This window comes from Scyliorhinus torazame, chromosome 17, assembly GCF_047496885.1.
Source record: "Scyliorhinus torazame isolate Kashiwa2021f chromosome 17, sScyTor2.1, whole genome shotgun sequence".
NCBI classification, from domain to species: domain Eukaryota; kingdom Metazoa; phylum Chordata; class Chondrichthyes; order Carcharhiniformes; family Scyliorhinidae; genus Scyliorhinus; species Scyliorhinus torazame.
The window spans coordinates 39,434,127-39,452,260 of record NC_092723.1 but is presented as its reverse complement, the minus strand read 5'-3'; the positions used below and the strand labels follow the sequence as shown (position 1 = coordinate 39,452,260).

The 18,134-nt window shown below is 45.0% G+C and overlaps 2 long non-coding RNA genes across 2 annotated transcripts in view; one reads left to right on the top strand and one right to left on the bottom strand.

Moving 5' to 3' along the window:
* The window catches only part of LOC140393526 (uncharacterized), a 101,248-nt gene extending 99,168 nt beyond the window's left edge, over nt 1-2,080 (bottom strand). Inside the window, exon 1 of the long non-coding RNA XR_011935647.1 lies at nt 1,958-2,080. This is a non-coding gene — a long non-coding RNA (uncharacterized lncRNA). The remainder of the gene's footprint in view (nt 1-1,957) is intronic.
* A 272-nt stretch (nt 2,081-2,352) lies between these two features.
* Nucleotides 2,353-18,134, top strand: part of LOC140393525 (uncharacterized) — a 56,079-nt gene continuing 40,297 nt past the window's right edge. The window contains exon 1 of the long non-coding RNA XR_011935646.1: nt 2,353-2,518. This is a non-coding gene — a long non-coding RNA (uncharacterized lncRNA). The remainder of the gene's footprint in view (nt 2,519-18,134) is intronic.

The following is an 18,134-nucleotide window of genomic DNA, read 5'->3' as shown; positions in this document are numbered from 1 at the left end:
CCTACCTCCCAACTCCTGACACAAGGCTATGTTCAATTCCATGTACTTTCATTTTTGATCATCTTTTGTACAGAATCTTATTGAATATCTTCTGAAAGTCCCTGTACGTAACATGCAGAGTCAAGGGCAGCACGATAGCACAAGGGGCAGCACGGTAGCACAAGTGGATAGCACTGTGGCTTCACAGCGCCAGGATCCCAGGTTCGATTCCCTGCTGGGTCTCTGTCTGTGCAGAGTCTGCATGTTCTTCCCGTGTCTGCGTGGGTTTCCTCCGGGTGCTCCGGTTTTCTCCCACAGTCCAAAGACGTGCAGGTTAGGTGGATTGTCCATGATAAATTGCCCTTAGTGACCAAAAGGTTAGGAGGGGTTATTGGCTTATGGGGACAGGGTGAAAGTGAGGGCTTAAGTGGGTCGGTACAGACTCGATGAGTCGAATGACCTCCTTCTGCACTGTATGTTCTATGTTAGACATCACCTCTCTACCATGCCAGAGACGTCTTCAAGAAATTCAACTTGATTCGTCAGACATCACCTCCTTTCACAAACTTTTATTAGCCAATTGTTTAGTCACACTGTCCCTGATGAAAGATTGCAGTTATTTTTCCGAAATTGATGTTAAACTGAGATTTTTTTCTCATTTCCTTATAAATAATCTGGTGAATTTGACAAAAAGGTCTGAAAATATTTTTGTGGCAAGGAATTATGTAACTGAAGCAAATTTCTAATCTGTTGTGAAATGCGATGCTTCTCGGCCTCTTCAAAATCTTTAGGAATCTTTAGACTTCCTGGGATAGAAACACCAGGGGTTGGATTCTCCCAAAATGGGACTATGTTCCCACACCGGCATAAAAACGCTGGAGTTTTACTCCAGAGATTCCTGCAAAAGCGTACAGCTAACTCAATGCCCTGAAGGGGACTAGCAGGGATCCGGAGTAACTCACGCAGATTTAGCTGCGGATACGGGCACCCGCACTTCCGGTTTTGGGTCCGCGTCCAGCGGCCGCGCCGAGCGCTATGGCGGACTCGGACCGCGGAGGCAGACTGAAAAATTAGAAACCCCCCCCCCCGATCGGCCGCGCACCCGAGGATCTGACCGCGCGGATCTTAACCCCGCCCGCTTATAAGGCCACCCCACACTCCACGGTGTCCGATCCCCCCGCCCCCCCCCCCCCAATCAGGGCGGCCGCAGACTGAGACAGCAGCTGCCACGCCAACATCCTGACCAACTTAATTGGTTAATTCCAAGCCGTCGTGAACTCAGGCAGTCGGGTTCGGAGGATCGCTGGGCTGGCCTCTGTCAATGGGCCCCCAACCGCGCGGCATACTCTGCGGCCGGAGAATCGCCGGACCGGTGCCGGGCCCGATTTCAGCGTAAAATTGGATTCTCCGCCCGGGGCGGGTCTACGGGGAATCCAGCCCCAGTTTTATCTTCGTTTATCTTCTATTACCATCAAGGTTGTGAACCAATACATTTGTTTCCAATCACCAAAGTGACCTTAGTACTTCAGCTTTCAAAGCATTTAGTGCATAGGAGATGAGATCCACAATACATGGCCTTGCTGGAGTAAAGTACATGTGTGGTAAAGCAAAGGTAGAGCTGCAATAACTATTTCCCAATGTGACCCCGTTGTAATTCCCCACCGCCTTTTTTGTGTGGGTTGTAGCCAAGTTCTCCATATTCCCTGATTGAAGTTCCTCTCCGAACCATTTTCTCATACACACACACAGGTTGTAATCAACCTCTCTCTCCCCACATCCCCTCCTTCACCACACACACACCTCTTCCCAAACCCCATCCCCCACTCATTCACTCGCCCAACAGACCCTCTTAATGTCTGAATTAAATATTGTTCCCTCCTTTTCACTAGATTTCCTATATCCTATTGCTCTTTCATGCGAAGAAAGGCATGAACTAATTAATTTCCATAAGTGTTGAAGAACGTTTTGCTTTACTTACTCAGCTGAAGTCCGATATCCACTTGATTGACTCAGCTATCTGACTTTCGCTTCAATAATAGACAATGCTATGTGCAGTGTGATTCTGTTCTTTGGTAATGTGGCAAAAGTTGAACAACTTGCTGAATGCACTTGCCCTTAAACTCTGGCCTTGTCATGATTGCAGGTGCAAGTGCACAGTTTGCACTACTTTGCTGTGTTATGTCCACCCCTATGTTTTTTGTGTTGTCATGGTTTCCAATGTGAGGTCATATAATATAACAACTCCTCGATTGTGATGCGACCCTGAGTCATGTGCCCCCCTTATAGTGCCAAAGCCAGCTAGTAGGACATATAGGGATATGTCCTACTAGCTGGCTTTGGCACTATAAGGGGGTGGCATAGTCTGGGGGGGGGGGGCACTATAAGGGGGCATATCTGCCCCTCAGGGACACGAGATTCTGTCTCAGAATCCTCTGGCCAATTGGGTGGTCAGTAGCTCTGTAGTCCCAACAGCATCAGACGTGAGTGGTGACTACTGCTGAGATTACAATGGAGATCATCACTGCAGACATGTGTCAAGGTAAGTGGGGTGGTGATTTTGCCAGGGTCAGGCTGGCAGGCCCTAGCAGGTTGGGGAGTGAGTGAAGTGGGAGGCTGGATTTAAGAGGGCAGGAGGGGAGAGAAAAGGTGAAATTGTGATCTTGGATACAGGATGCTTCTGATGGGAACAGGCGACCCACAAAGGAGTTTTACTCCCAGCCTTGCCTGACACCAGCCTACACAACTAAAATTGCCAGGAGGTCCTCCCTTTGCGGTGAAGGTGGGATGCGACTCTTAAGTGGCCATTAATTGGTTTGCTTAAGGGCCTCTATAGGTCCAAGGACAGGAGGCCACCCATTGCTCCCTCAAACACCTCCCCCTCCCCCCAGTTATGGGTACAAGGTAGACAGTGAAAGGTCATGAACTGGATTTCAGGAACCCTCAGCCTTCAAACCCACCATCAGAGAAGTTTGAATGTTTTGTGTTTGTCCTGATGAATGTAAGGTGAAACGATTGGGTAACATGTCACTTGCCTCAGCAATATCAATGTAAGCACTATTAACTTAGCACCATAATTTGCAGTGTACAAATATTATGAACTTAGTTTAACTTTTTAGCACCCCCCACCCCAGGAACTACCTTAGGCATTACAACAATCTTGAAAATGTATTTATGTCTCGGGACATAAATCTAAAGGTGTGCCACAGCCCTCTGGAATTCTCTTTAATTCTTCTTCATGTTCCAGTAATCCTCCAGGAGTTTGTGGGATGTTTCTCTTTTAGTTTCTTGGCTACACAATCTTCCACATTTTCTTTACATACCTTATGATTGTGGATGCTGCAGCTCTTTGTTTGGGCTGATGGTAGATACCCAATTGCCTTCCCACAGGTTTCCAAGTTAACTCTGTTAACAAGACTTTGTGAGGACCATTATAGATTTATTCCATAAGCTGAAAACTAGGGAAAATCTTCCAGCTGCTTTTTCCTCATGAAATACAAACTGAAATAGATCCCACCCATACTCCACATGGTGAACACGCATATTCTCTGATTAAACTGTTGACATGGCTGACAATCATCTGCTGCGTGCTCACTACATCGAAGATGCATTGACACCACAGAACTCTGCAAATAGCTGTTTTTGCCATAAAATACCCAGATAATTTAAACAAAGGAAACTTCTGCTCAATAAACGCATCACTCCATCAGCCTGGAGTGCTTTTGGATGCTATCAAATAGAAATTTAACTTAATTATTTTATATCCAATACTACTCTTTGATTCATTAACCCACATGAATAATTTGTATTGCTAATGGTGTGTTATGACCCTTTCTCCAGACTCCTTGGATTCATGAAGACACCCTACTTTCACAAAGCGGCTTTCAGTTTCCTTTCATCTGAAAGCCTCATACATAATTTAAACATTCCATTGATTTAAGGGCAGGCCTTCTGGCTCTACATGCTAAGAAGATCGCTATTATTTATGGCACCCCCAACATTAAGGTTATCTATGAAGATGAGCATATGTCACCTTTTTTTAGTGTAATCAACTTCAAGCTAGTATGAAGTATGTATGACATCGGGGTTATTCTTATTTTCTCAATTAGGCTTTTCCATTTATTTTACATTTCACACCTCAACCTAAAAAGTATGTTCGAAAATATAAACCATGAGCCAGATTTTTGCAGCACGTTATATCCTGCAGCGGACCACAAATCCCTATCCGTGAATTGCAAGCTTCCAATCAGAGACAGTAATGCTGCCAGCAGCTTACCTGTACAAATAACATTCTGCTGAGTCCATTAATCACAGCAGGGTTAATCCACTTGGTTTTCATGGGTGATGCCTCATCATTATTCCATTCAGGTTTGTAGAAACTCTAATCAAATATTATGGATGGCGCAATGGTTAACACCGCTGCCTAACAATGCCAGGGACCTGGGTTCAATTCCGGCCTTGGGAGACTGCCCATGTGGATGTTTCACGTTCTCTCCGTGTCTGTGAGGGTTTCCTCAGAGTGCTCCTGTTTCCTAATAACAGTCCAAAGATGTGCAGAGTAGGTGAATTGGCTGTGCTAAATTGCCCCTTAGTGTCCAAAAATGTGTAGGTTAGGTGGATTGGCCGTGATCTATGCGCTGGGTTACAGGGAAAGGGCGGGCAAGTGGGCCTAGGTAAAGTGCTCGTTCCAAGGATCGGTTTAGACTTGATGGGCCGAAAGACCTCCTTATGCACTGAAGGGATTCTATGGCTATGGATTCTGTGAATGTGGCATAACTCAACTATTCTGGAATGCCTGGAAACAAGCTACAAATTTAAAACTGCACATATGCACAACAACATTTTTTTAAAACAGTCACAATGTGGAAAATGTAGACTTGTGAGATTAGTATCTAATTCCATTTAGGAAAACTAATTAAGAATGGTGATATCGTCAGTGTCCTTGTCAACAGCATGTTCTATTAATGCATCCCTTGATGAGGTTTCACTCATAGTTAACGTCATTTCTCTCTACTGGATTGTCTGTAATAACACATAGCTTTGCCAGTTGTGCAGGATGCAAAAGACAAAGGTATGGTCGCAAAGCTGCTTCACTATGAGCTCTTTACATGATTTCAAAATTGTCTTTTATAAGATCCCAACCTTACATTGTGGGGTTATCTCTATACTGGCTGAGTGAGCCCCATTGAAATAATGTGAAACATGTTTTGGGGCAATTTGGTTTTGAGGTCATGAAGCATGACTCAACACTTTCTCACTGCCCCTAAAGATAGCGACATGAATGGAACATGAGTCAATTAACAATGCATAAGACTCCAAAATCCATATGGTAACATCTTAATTGGCAATCAGTTCTCTTTATTGAGTTTAAAATGAGCAATTGAAGTGAGCTCGAGGTGTTGCCAGTACATCTAGCATGCACACACCCATGATGATGTTTCTGACATTGAATACCAGCTGCACTTCCATAAAACAGAAATTTCCTTGTGAATATTAACATGTGCACCCATTGCGGGTGCAAAGATAGATATATGTATACAGATGATGGTTGCAAACACAACAGAGGAGCCAGAAATTCCGAAGAAACTGTTTTTTCTTCATTCTCCTTTGGCACTGTCAGGATTTGGAGAGCTGGTACATGCTCAGAAGCAAAGCAACAATGACTGACAAATGACATTGGGCAGCACTGACTAACAAATGCTAAGAATTGCTCTGCCAGGTGTCGAAAATGTGCTGCTGGCATGGAAGGAGAACATCATTCGCACTGTCAGGGCATAATTGGTGTTAACATGATGCTGTAAATCCTCTTATCTCGTCACACAGCACTTGCTTATTAAATCAAAAATGCTGAGAACAGTAATAGTTAGTCCAATCCACGAAACAAGTGATTTTTCCCTTCTGGATCTCAGATGTCTTTAAGATCAATCACCACCATCCAGTTTGAAGTTGGCATTAATGAAAGGATATAATATAAGCAATTTCATGCTCTGCCTCATTTGCTTCGTGTTATGATGGAGCCGAGGCTTAAACAGAAGGCACGGGTTTTACATTCTTTTCAATGAATAGACAGAATCTTCTGAAAAAGGTCATCCATTTGTAAAAAATATAGTTAACTATCCTGCGAATCCAATAAACATGAATTGAAATCCCTCAGAATTGACTTAGGTATAGAAATTAGTTTTACCCATGCTCTGCACTCTTTAATCAAATGCAATTCAGCAATTATATGTAAAGATACACATTCAGTGGAAGACCTGACATCTAAACGACTCATGATTAATTCATCAATCCACAATTTGAGAGTTTTGTCCTGCGCCTCATGCAAATTGGGAATATTGCATGCCCAGAACCATTGACTCCTGGATTTAGTAGATCATGAGCCAACTGATCATGATGGCATTTCACAGCTACTGTACAGAAACCACTGCATGCATAATGACTGACTGAATATATAGGCTGAAAAACAGTGTTGTCATTGTATTACGATATTTTACATTCATTATAAAACTGCTAAGTCTGACTCAACTTTTCCATTTGTTCTTATAGTGGTCAGGATTCTCTGTTAGCCGACAGCAAAATCAGGGTGTGCGATCTGGTGGAGAAAAGCTTCCGACGCCAGAATCGCGGCAGGCGGCGGTTTGACGCCAAAACGCGGTGTTCCGTCACCTCGAAAGCAGCGTCAATGTGATGCACACCACGCGTCCTATAATCACCGTTTGCATATCAATAGCAGGCCCAACCACGATGCTCCGCCTCCAGTGGGCCGAGTTCCCGAAGGCGTGGTCCACGTGTGCTCTCAAACATCATGAACCTGGCATGGTGGATACTCAGAAAGAGGGCATGCAGACAGTGCCCAGCACTGCCATACATCACTGATAGTCGTGCTGTTGGCTGGGGGGCTTCTGCCAGGGCAGGGGGGAGTAGTGGGGGGTGGCCAGGAGGTGGGCTGTGGGGTCAAGATAGACGGGTACGCAACACCATTACCACAGCCGGCAAGGCAGCCATGCCGCTGACAGCCTACTTTAAACCTGGTGCCCTGGGTCGTATAGGTGACCCCCTCAGGGCACCTCCCTGGGTGCCCTCTGGCCCCAGCTGGCCCATCAGCTGTATGGGCGCTCCAGCTCAACCTGTCCCATCTTTTCTGCCTCAATCAGTGTGGGTGTAGGGACTGCATTGTTTATGCGCGGCTGCAGCTTGTCAGCCCTGCGAGCGTCCATCATGGACACGGCGATTCCCGCACCATTTTTCAAGGGATTCAATGGTGTTCCACGCGGTGCCATTGCTAGTTGCTCAGTGATAGCAGAATCGGCACAGGTGCACCGCTAATTTTCCTGTCGTAGAAGCCCACGGATTCTCTGTTGGTGTCAACACTTAGTCGCAGAAATGGAGAATCCGGCCCAGTTATTTTAATGTCAAAAGGTATCCATGAAAGAATTGTTTTATGTTAGCTCCAATACAGTTTGCATTACAAATGATGACATAATCACTATTCCAGATTTTTCACAAGTAAAAGAAAAACTTACATGATGTTCTAATTTATATTTATTTACCATTGATTATACTTATCTACGAGTCAAGGGGAACATTATTTTCAATGGGATTATTGGGAACCATAGGGCTGATGTCTACTTGGCAGAATCAGGCTCATTATCCAAGTCCACTTATCTTCCCATTGACACCTTGATCCTAACTCTACATTTGTGAATTTAACATTGCCACGAGCTAGGGTTAGAAATACACATGCCAAACACCAGTGAGTATTTGGATATATCCAAATCAGAGTCCCATACGGCATTGGGACTGTGCTGCTATTTTCAATGGATGGGAATGAAGTCCTTATCCCTGACCAATTGGCATAGTTAAACCTCTTTGGCTTCAGATGAGCAGATAAATGACTTAAATAGAAGAGCTATTATAAAAGGCATTCACCTCCAGTCACTTGGATTTTGTGATCTCTGGTTTTCGAATTGGTGGATTGCCAGGGCATTTCAGAGCTTCAAAGTGGCTTATTTTCGATTTGTTTGATTTACACATCCAGAATAGGCTTTTTCAGTTTATCATGGCCATTATTATTGCTGGTTTCTGCAGCCTCCTGAAGCATGGCCTGTTGTGCCTGGGATTTATGCTTTTCCAGTCTGATGTGTTAGGCTGAGTGGTTCGATGTGGACTGCACTTGATGCAGGGAAGCTAGAAGCAAACGTCTAACACTGGAGAAAATCCAACACTGTTTTATTCAACGATAGAATATTCAGCTGTGGGTCGACACAATACAGAACTGACTGGAGACCTTGTATTAGCCTGACCAGACTTACTAGCTACCGCATGGTGTTTGCACTGGCTAGCTCGTGGACTCTGACTGTCTCAATGGCTGGGTCCAGAGAGAGCGGGAAACCTAGTGCCCTCTGGCTTTATGGTGGTAGTGTCCTGTCTGGTGATTGGCTGCACTGTGTTGTGTGCTTATTGGTCATCCTGTATGTCAATCACTGCCTGTCTGCACTTCAGTATATACATGAGTAGATATTATGGCACAGTCGAAGTTAGCAATGCCATGAATTATTTTCTCTTCAGGCTCATTCCAGGCTGCTTTGGGACAAATCACTCGCATCTCCCAGCCCGCCAAGCACAGCAGTACTGAGCAGGTACCAATGCTTCCTTAACCAGAGGGAATCAGTACATTTGTTTCTCAATGGATGTCAACAAACAGTACGAAAGAATGCCTTAATTTTTAGCAACGACTGGCTTCGCTTGTGAACATAGCAGCTTTTGTCTGCAAGCATATGGTTATAAGAGCACCAGAAGCTGAGCCAGTGCTTTTCTCAGCAGCTAGAGCTATCATTGCTTCCCTGTCCAACTGGTGCATGCTGATTGCTGGAGGATCATGTAAGTCTGTGCCAGTTTTGCTGGCAGCTGCCATGATGCTTTGTTCTGAGAAATTCATTAATACCCTTCTAAACCTACCATTCCATGAAGGTCAGAAGATGGCTGTTAGGGGATATGGGATTATATAACGTCACCCCACCATGCCTGTAGAGCACAGGCACATTAGCCATGGAAATACCAGAAATATCACTGAGCACAGCATTCGTATGTTTTAAGGTAAATTGCAGTCATTGATCGGCATATGAATGCCCAGACAAAATGGGCAAACAGGAGCAGGGATGTCATGCTAATGTTATACAGGGTCATGCTAAGACCACACCTCTAATATTGTATGCAGTTTTAGTCTCCTTATCTGAGGAAGGGTGCTTTTGCTATGAAGGGTGTGCAGCGGAGGTTTACCAGATAGATTCCTGGGATGGCGGGACTGACGTACGAGGAGAGATTGCAATGGTTAGGATTATATTCACTGGAGTTGAGAAGAATGAGGGGGATCGCATAGAAACCTACAAAAATACTAACAGGACTAGACAGGGTAGATGCAGGAAAGATGTTCCCAATGGCGGGGCAGGTCCAGAACCAGGGGGGTCACAATCTAGGGATGCGGGGTGAACCGTTTTGGACTGAGATGAGCAGTTGAGGCCAAAACATTGTATGTTTTCAAAAAGGAGTTAGATATAACTCTTGGAGCTAAAGGGATCGAAGGATATGGGGGGAAAGTGGGAACAAATTACTGAGTTGGATGGTCAGCCATGATCATAATGAATGGCAGAGCAGGCTCGAAGGGCCAAATGGCCTCCGCCTGCTCCTATTTTCTATGTTCTATGTTTCTATCCTGAAAAATAAACTTATACCTTTGTTGTGAGGAACTGAGGGGAGGCTGAATAGAGGGGAACCAGTTCACCAGTTCAGGAATAACAGGAATGCGGAATATTTGGCTAATGGTAAAGTTCTTGAAAGTGTGGATGAGCAGAGGGATCTAGGTGTCCATGTACATAGATCCCTGAAAGTTGCCACCCAGGTTGATAGGGTTGTGAAGAAGGCCTATGGAGTGTTGGCCTTTATTGGTAGAGGGATTGAGTTCCGGAGTCGGGAGGTCATGTTGCAGCTGTACAGAACTCTGGTACGGCCGCATTTGGAGTATTGCGTACAGTTCTGGTCACCGCATTATAGGAAGGACGTGGAGGCTTTGGAGCGGGTGCAGAGGAGATTTACCAGGATGTTGCCTGGTATGGAGGGAAAATCTTGTGAGGAAAGGCTGATGGACTTGAGGTTGTTTTCGTTGGAGAGAAGAAGGTTAAGAGGAGACTTAATAGAGGCATACAAAATGATCAGGGGGTTGGATAGGGTGGACAGTGAGAGCCTTCTCCCACGGATGGATATGGCTGGCACGAGGGGACATAACTTTAAACTGAGGGGTAATAGATATAGGACAGAGGTCAGAGGTAGGTTCTTTACGCAAAGAGTAGTGAGGCCGTGGAATGCCCTATCTGCTACAGTAGTGAACTCGCCAACATTGAGGGCATTTAAAAGTTTATTGGATAAACATATGGATGATAATGGCATAGTGTAGGTTAGATGGCTTTTGTTTCGGTGCAACATCATGGGCCGAAGGGCCTGTACTGCGCTGTATTGTTCTATGTTCTATGTACCACTTCTCACCTGGCCTTAACACACTGTAGATGCTGTGAGCAACTGCGGTGTGAAAAGAGCAAGTGTTTATAATGAATATAAGAGTTAATGGCGTGTGATTCAAATAGAATTTACCGTGCAGAAGGAGACCATTCAGCTCCAGCCCTTGGAAGGAGCACCCTATTTAAGCCCACACCTCTACCCTATGCCCATAACCCAGTAACCCCACCTAACCTTTTTGGACACTAAGGGAAATTTAGCATGGCCAATCCACCTAACCTGCAGATCTTCGGACTGTGGGAGAAAACCAGAGCACCCGGAGAAAGCCCAAGCAGACATGGGGAGAAGATGCAAACTTCGCACAGTCATCCGAGGCCGGAATTGAACCCGGGTCTGGCGCTGTGAGGTAGCAGTGCCACCCTTCCTTCATGTTGAAGGAAAGGAAATTGTTGAAACTACTGTTGGGCATGGGATGCTGAAAGACAGGTACCTAGTGTTCTTCAGGCAAGGGAATAAATGAAGAGCAATATCCATCTTGCTACTCTAATGAGATCACTGACGTGACCGACAATGCATAGAGCTGTGTTTCCTAAACCTCAATATTTTCGAACCAGATAAACAAGCCATTAATATTAAAATTACTATAGGCAATTAAGGCCTCAATAGACTGAACACTTTAGGTTTATTGGATGATAACCTTGAAATCCAAATAATATATAGTAAACACTTGAAGATCAATTACGGGTGAATCTCAACGTCTGAATACATCATCTAGAATTCGTATCCTTTAGGCAACAAATGACAGAGACCATTGATTAATTTACAGGCAGATGCAGAGACAAGGGATGTCATTACTACTTTACGGTGTCAGAGCTAGCTGACAGATTAACTGAGCTTGTGATAACATCGCCCCCAGTAGAAGCATTCCAAAAAGATGTGTATGACCCCGGACTAGACCCTCAAGTTTTGGTAAGATTCAGTTAGGGACCGATAATATTTTATATAAAGAAGGCAAGGTTTAAAATTCAAGACAGTTACTCAGTAAATAAGGCCACAAAATTCCATGGGTTTTGAACAAACCAAAATAAACTTTATGATACAAGGTCAGAGAAATAAAATAACTTCCATGATCTATCGTACACTCTTTTCCTTACCGACCTTATACTCTGACATTCAGAGTTAATGTGAAGTGCATGTGAATTAACAGGAAAACTATAGTCAAACACACCACACTGCAGATGTGACCAATGCACAGATTTCTCAACCCCCCACCGCCCCCCCCCCCCAAGATGTCAGCAAACGCTGGGAGTCAACCAATCCCCACTGAGACTGTCTGCATCTCTCTCACACAAGGGATTCCCATATTCACATTCAAAGATCTCACTTCGGAATTCTCTCCAAAAGTTGCCCCAAATTCAGCTGGCATCATTGTTGGCCCACCTCGCAGGGTTTCAATCTCATTGCCGAGAATCGATTCCCTGGATTCCCAAGCAACAGGTCACAAGCATAAGTTCAGCTCCTTGGCAGTGCGAAGCATCAATGGGGTGTCTGCGTCCAACGACCGTTCTTTTCTTTTATTCACTTACGGGATGTGGGCATTTATTACCCATCTCTAACTGCCCCCCATTTCAGAGAGTCAACCATATTGCTGTGGATCTGCAGTCACATGTAGGGCAAGTACTCACAGGAGTTAGGAGAATGGGAGGAGATCTCATTGAAGTATATCAGATGCTAAAGGGGATTGACAGTGTAGACGTAGAGCAGATGTTTCGCCTTGTTGAACATTCTAGAATGAGAGGCCATAGTTTTAGGCTAAGGAGTGGCAGATTTTAAACTGAAGTGAGGACTGCTGCTTGCTGAAAAATACTTTTCACTGTACCTTCGTACACGTGACAATAAACAAAATCCAGATCCAAATCCAAATCCAGGAGGAATTACTTCATTCAAAGGGCCATATAATGGTGGAATTATCTATCCCAGAGGACAGTAACGTAGGAAAACAAAGTAAATTTGAGGAGATAGATTGGTTTTTAATTAGTAGCAGGATGACGGATTCTAGAGAAAGGGCAGGAAGGTGGAGAAGAGGCCGAGATGGGATCAGCCATGTTTGTATTGAATTGCGTAGCAGGCTTGGGAAGTCAAATTGCCTACTTCAGCTCCTAGTTCTTAGTTCTTATGTAATCTGGGCTTCCCCTGAGCCTTCTTCAAGTAAAAGTCTGCTAGCCATAGCGCTTTACCGACTTTTTAACTGGGACCTCTTCCAGTCCAGGACCCTTCCTTTGGGACCTCTTGTTGCACCCTGCCTCGGTCATTTGACTGCAATTGCATTCCATTCCCAGTCACATGCAACCTGCTCCCTGCAATGCTCTTGTCAGATGACCTGATTTATTACAAGAACACTTGTAGCTAAAGCTAGAAATGATTTATTAACATTAACAGTAGGTAAACTATATACAAGGCAACAGATGAATAACAGTAAAATCATGCACAAGCAACCTCTCTCTTCAAGTTCCTTTAGACAGTCTGAGGTGTCATGTGAGAGTACCTTGATGAAATGGGTGTTTATAAATGGGTGTGTATATAAATATCTGTAGTGAGAGTACCTTTAAGAAATGGGTGTTTACTACTGCAGTGATGTCAGAGTGGGTGGAGCTGGGCTGTCGGTCAGCTTTTTACTTTCGTTTTTGAGAAGGCTGCAGGGTGTGTTTTAGTTTTGTTTTCAGTGTTGGAGCTGAAGCCAGACCAAGCAGGTGTACTGCTGTTCTCTCTGCCATCAAAAGACTATCTCTTGATCATTTGGTGAATTCAGAATTATAAATGTTCTCAGTAGTGAATGTAAACCTAATGTGCTTCTGTTGAAAGGTGTTTCTTCTGTCTTCTGGATGTTGTTTGGGAAGCTTAAAGGATTACTTAGTGTTGTATTCTTTGGGGGTTGTATTTGAATTAATGGTTGCTAAGATGTTCACTGTATGTTTTAAAAAGGTTAACTCGAGTTCATAGAAAAACATTGTTTTGCTTTTAAAAAATACTTTTCCATTTCTGCTCTACCACACCTGTAGAGTGGGGCAGTGTGCTCCCCATACCACAATCTAGTAAAAGTTGTGGGTCAGGTGAACTCCATGATACACTTTGGGGTTCTCTAAACCCTGGTCCATAACAGAGGTCAGCTGACTTTAACATTCACTTATATAAAAATGAGACTCCTAGTGTTCAGTCAGTGAATTACAACACAATGATATCACTACATCTCCTTTCCTTTGAAAGAATAAATTAATACATTATCACCAGTATATTTACATGTGATATCATGAGCCTATGAGTCTAACAGTATTAACTTTTTTTAAAATTTTAAAACTGGTATAACAAATGTTTTCATATATACACACACGCACAAGAACAGCAAGCATATTATGTACAAATAGTCCAACTTTACAAATTGAGTCGATCAGGTTTTCCTCTGACGCTGGTCGATCTTCTCAATGTTTGACGTTGCTGCTCAGAACTTATAGATTCAATGTTCTCCATGGCATTCTCATGCTCAGGGACTGCTGAACTATCTGACACTGCAGCTTGCATTGATTCTGGGGCAAAATTCTCCGGAATCGGCGCGATGTCCGCCGACTCGCGCCCAAAACGGTGCAAATCAGACGGGCATCGCGCCGCCCCAAAGGTGCGGAATGCTCCGCATCTTTGGGGGCCGAGCCCCAACATTGAGGGGCTAGGTCGCGCTGGACGAATTTCCGCCCCGCCAGCTGGCGGAAAAGGCCTTTGGTGCCCGCCAGCTGGCGCGGAAATGACATCTCCGGGCGGCGCATGCGCGGGAGCGTCAGCGGCCGCTGACAGCTTCCCACGCATGCGCAGTGGAGGGAGTCTCTTCTGCCTCCGCCATGGTGGAGACCGTGGCGAAGGCGGAAGGGAAAGAGTGCCCCCACGGCACAGGCCCACCCGCGGATCGGTGGGCCCCGATCGCGGGCCAGGCCACCGTGGGGGCACCCCCCGGGGTCAGATCGCCCCGCGCCCCCCCCCGCCCGCGCCACCTTGTCCTGCCGGTAAGGTAGGTGGTTTAATTTACGCCAGCGGGACAGGCATTTTAGCGGCGGGACTTCGGCCCATTCGGGCCGGAGAATCGAGCGGGGGGGGGGCCCGCCAACCGGCGCGGCGCGATTCCCGCCCCCGCCGAATCTCTGGTGCCGGAGACTTCGGCAACCGGCGGCGGCGGGATTCACGCCAGCCCCCGGCGATTCTCCGACCCGGCGGGGGATCGGAGAATCTCGCCCCTGATGTAGATTCATCATCCATCACATTGTTGTGAAAGTCTTCTCTGGTTTGCAAGATTACGCAACAATTTCTTCTTAAAACCAACCCATCCTCTGTCTGTACATTTTAGGAACGAGGTGCTTCTTCTTCTTCAAGATCAATGACTTTTTTCAAACAATTGCCTGATTCTTCTACTCTCTCAATGTCATCACTATTCACGGGTGGTAAAGTTCTAGACACTCTATCATAGAACTGCTTTTGTTTCTCTTTAATATTTTGCATTTCCTGCAGAACCACTGCATTCTCCTCCTTCTTTGGCAAGTATGGAAGTGTGGTACACGACCTTCTATTCATGAGTAACTCTGTTGGCGACCTGCCATGTGACAATGGTGACGTTCTGTAACTCAATAGTGCGAAATATGGATCAGATTGGCTGTCCATTGCTTTCTTCAACAATTGCTTAATATATGTACCTTTTTCGGTGCTTCCATTGGCTTGTAGGTACAGTGGACTCAATATGCATGATCATACATGACTACGAAGTGTTGCCACGCTTTACAGCTAAAACAAGGACCATTGTCACTCACGACGACTTGTGGAATTCCGTGTCTAGCAAAAATTGACTTGGAAGCAATGTTACACTGCTTGCCGTTATGCTTGACAGGAGAGCCATTTCGGGATATTTTGAAAAATAGTCTATGATCATTAAATAATCTTTCCCATGTAGGTGAAAGAAATCAATAGCTACTTTCTGCCACAGTGTTGTAAGTAAATCAGATATTTGCATAGGTTCTCTTGTTTGCTTTCAACAATGCGTCTGTCATGTGTCCCAACAACTGACCATCCTTTCAATCTCCTGGTTTATACCTGGCCAGGAAACAGAATCATGAGCTCCCCATTTACAGTTTTCAATCCCAAGATGTCCTTCATGTATCCTCTTTCGTATATCCTTGCAAAGAGATTGCGGTATGACTACAATGTTGAAATGAAGTACCATTCCATTAATGATACTAAGTTCAGATCTTATATTGTAGTACTCCATACATTGACCTCTGGACAGTGTGAGTCAATGTTCCTCATCACCTCTTGAAGAGTTTGATCCTTCCTGATCTCTTCTTGGACCTCACGTAGTTTCATATCTAATAGTGTGGAAGTAAGAGTGACATACAGATCTGCACCCTCAGCAATCTCCCCACCACTACTTTGGTGATCTGTCTCAACTGTGAAAGTTGGAAGCCCATAGATGTAGTCATGGAATTTCTCCAAGCCTACAACTAAACTCAGGCATTCTTTTTGATTTGAGCATACCTCTGCTCTGCTTTTTGTCATGGATCGTGATGCATACGCGACTGGTTTCCAATCATTATCCTCGAGTTGCAGGAGAACTGCTCCCAAAGTGACACGTCTGTTGACACTTTAATCTGCTTCGATGGGTCAAAAAATGTGAGAACTGATGTGGTGGTTCGTGAAGTCTTGAGCTTCTTCCACTCGCTCATGTTGCTCAGTCCAATCCGTTTTGTGCAGGAGATCACTTAGATGTGTTATTTTTGCTGTCAAGTTCGGAATGAATTTCCCTATAAAATTGATCATGATCATACCCATCAGTCTTAAGTTGGCTTTCTGGGGCAGCACGGTGGCACAGTGGTTAGCATTGCTGCCTCATGGCGCTGAGGTCCCAGGTTTGATCTCAGATCTGGGTCACTGTCCGTGTGAAGTTTGCACATTCTCCCCATGTTTACGTGGGTTTTGCCCCACAACCCAAAAATGTGCAGGGTAGGTGGATTGCCCACACTAAATTGCCCCTTAATTGGAAAAAATGAATTGGGTACTCTGAATTTATAAAAAGAAATGATGGCTTTCTTATCGTGTGGTTTTGGCATGTTGAGAATTGCTTGGTTTTTGTCCTTGTCCGGTTCAATTTCATGTGATGAGAACTTGTCACCTAGGAATGTGACCTCAGGTACTCCAAATTGGAACTTTTGCTTGTTGAGCATCAGCCCATTTCTCCTGATGCTCGTTAGAACTTTAAGCTATCTCGTATTGTGCTATTCTGTGGTTGAGCCCCAAACGATGACATCATTCATGTATACATGTACACTTTTAATGCGTTCGATTGTGTGCATCATGGCATGGTGAAATATTTCTGTTGCCGAAATTATGCCAAACGGCATTCTCAGAAAGCATTACCGTCCAAATGGCATATTATAAATGCAGTATTTTGTACATTGTTCCTCTAGCTTTAGTTGCCAGAAACGCTGAGATGCATCGATTTTCTTAAAGAATTGTGCACCAGCCATCTCAGATGTGATTTCCTTATGCTTTGGACTTTGGTAATGTTCTCTTTTGATACTCTCGTTACGATCTTTAGGATCCATGCATATGCGAATATCACCATTCTCTTTCTTTACACAAACCATGGAGTTTGCCCAGTCGGTAGGTTCTTCTATCTTTCTGATTACTTTTAAGTTTGTCATTCTGTCTAGCTCCTTTTTGAGGTAATCCTGAAGAGCTGCAGGTACTCTTCTTGGTGCTGGTATCACAGGTTTTGCATCCTCTTTGAGTTGATTCTTGTAGGTGATTCTTGTAGGTGAATGGTAATGTATCAAAACCTGTGAACACATCGCTGAATTTGCTGATAATGTTCTCAGAATCGTTGGAGTGTTGACCCAATCCGTTGTGGATGCTATATACCAACTGCACTAGACCTAATTCTTCACAGGACTGACCACCTAACAATGAATCCAGACTTCCGGGTGCGGCAATGACCAGCTGAGTCGCACGTTTCGGCATCTCCCGTTGGAACGGACTTTTGGGCTCTTAATAGGAGCCCCAACGGCAATTTAAACGGCTAAAAACACTGTGCGGTAAACCAGAAGGGAATCCCCCCAGACACGCATGGAAAAGGGAGAGGATAGCGGCCGGATTAGGGAGGATCCTCTGGAGCAGCGGCAAGGAAGGGAAGCTCAAAGCAAGATGGCGTCGGAAGATGGCCGTTTGTTATGGGGCCCGGAGCAACAAGAGTTCCTGCGGCGCTGTGTGGAAGAGCTGAAGAAGGAGTTGAAGGAGGTGTTGGCCCCGATATTACAGGTGATTGAAGGGCTAAAGGAGGAGCAGAGGACCCAAGAGCTGGAACTTCGGGTCGTGAAGGCAAAGACTGCTGAAAACGAGGATGAAATACAGGGCCTGGTGGTGAAGGCAGAAACGCATGAGGCGCAGCACAAAAGGTGTGTGGAGAGGTTGGAAGCACTGGAGAATAACTCGAGGAGGAAGAATTTAAGAATTCTGGGTCTTCCCGAAGGCGTAGAAGGGGCAGACGTCGGGACATATGTGAGCACGATGCTTCACTCGCTAATGGGATCGGAGGCCCCGACGGGCCCTTTGGAGGTGGAGGG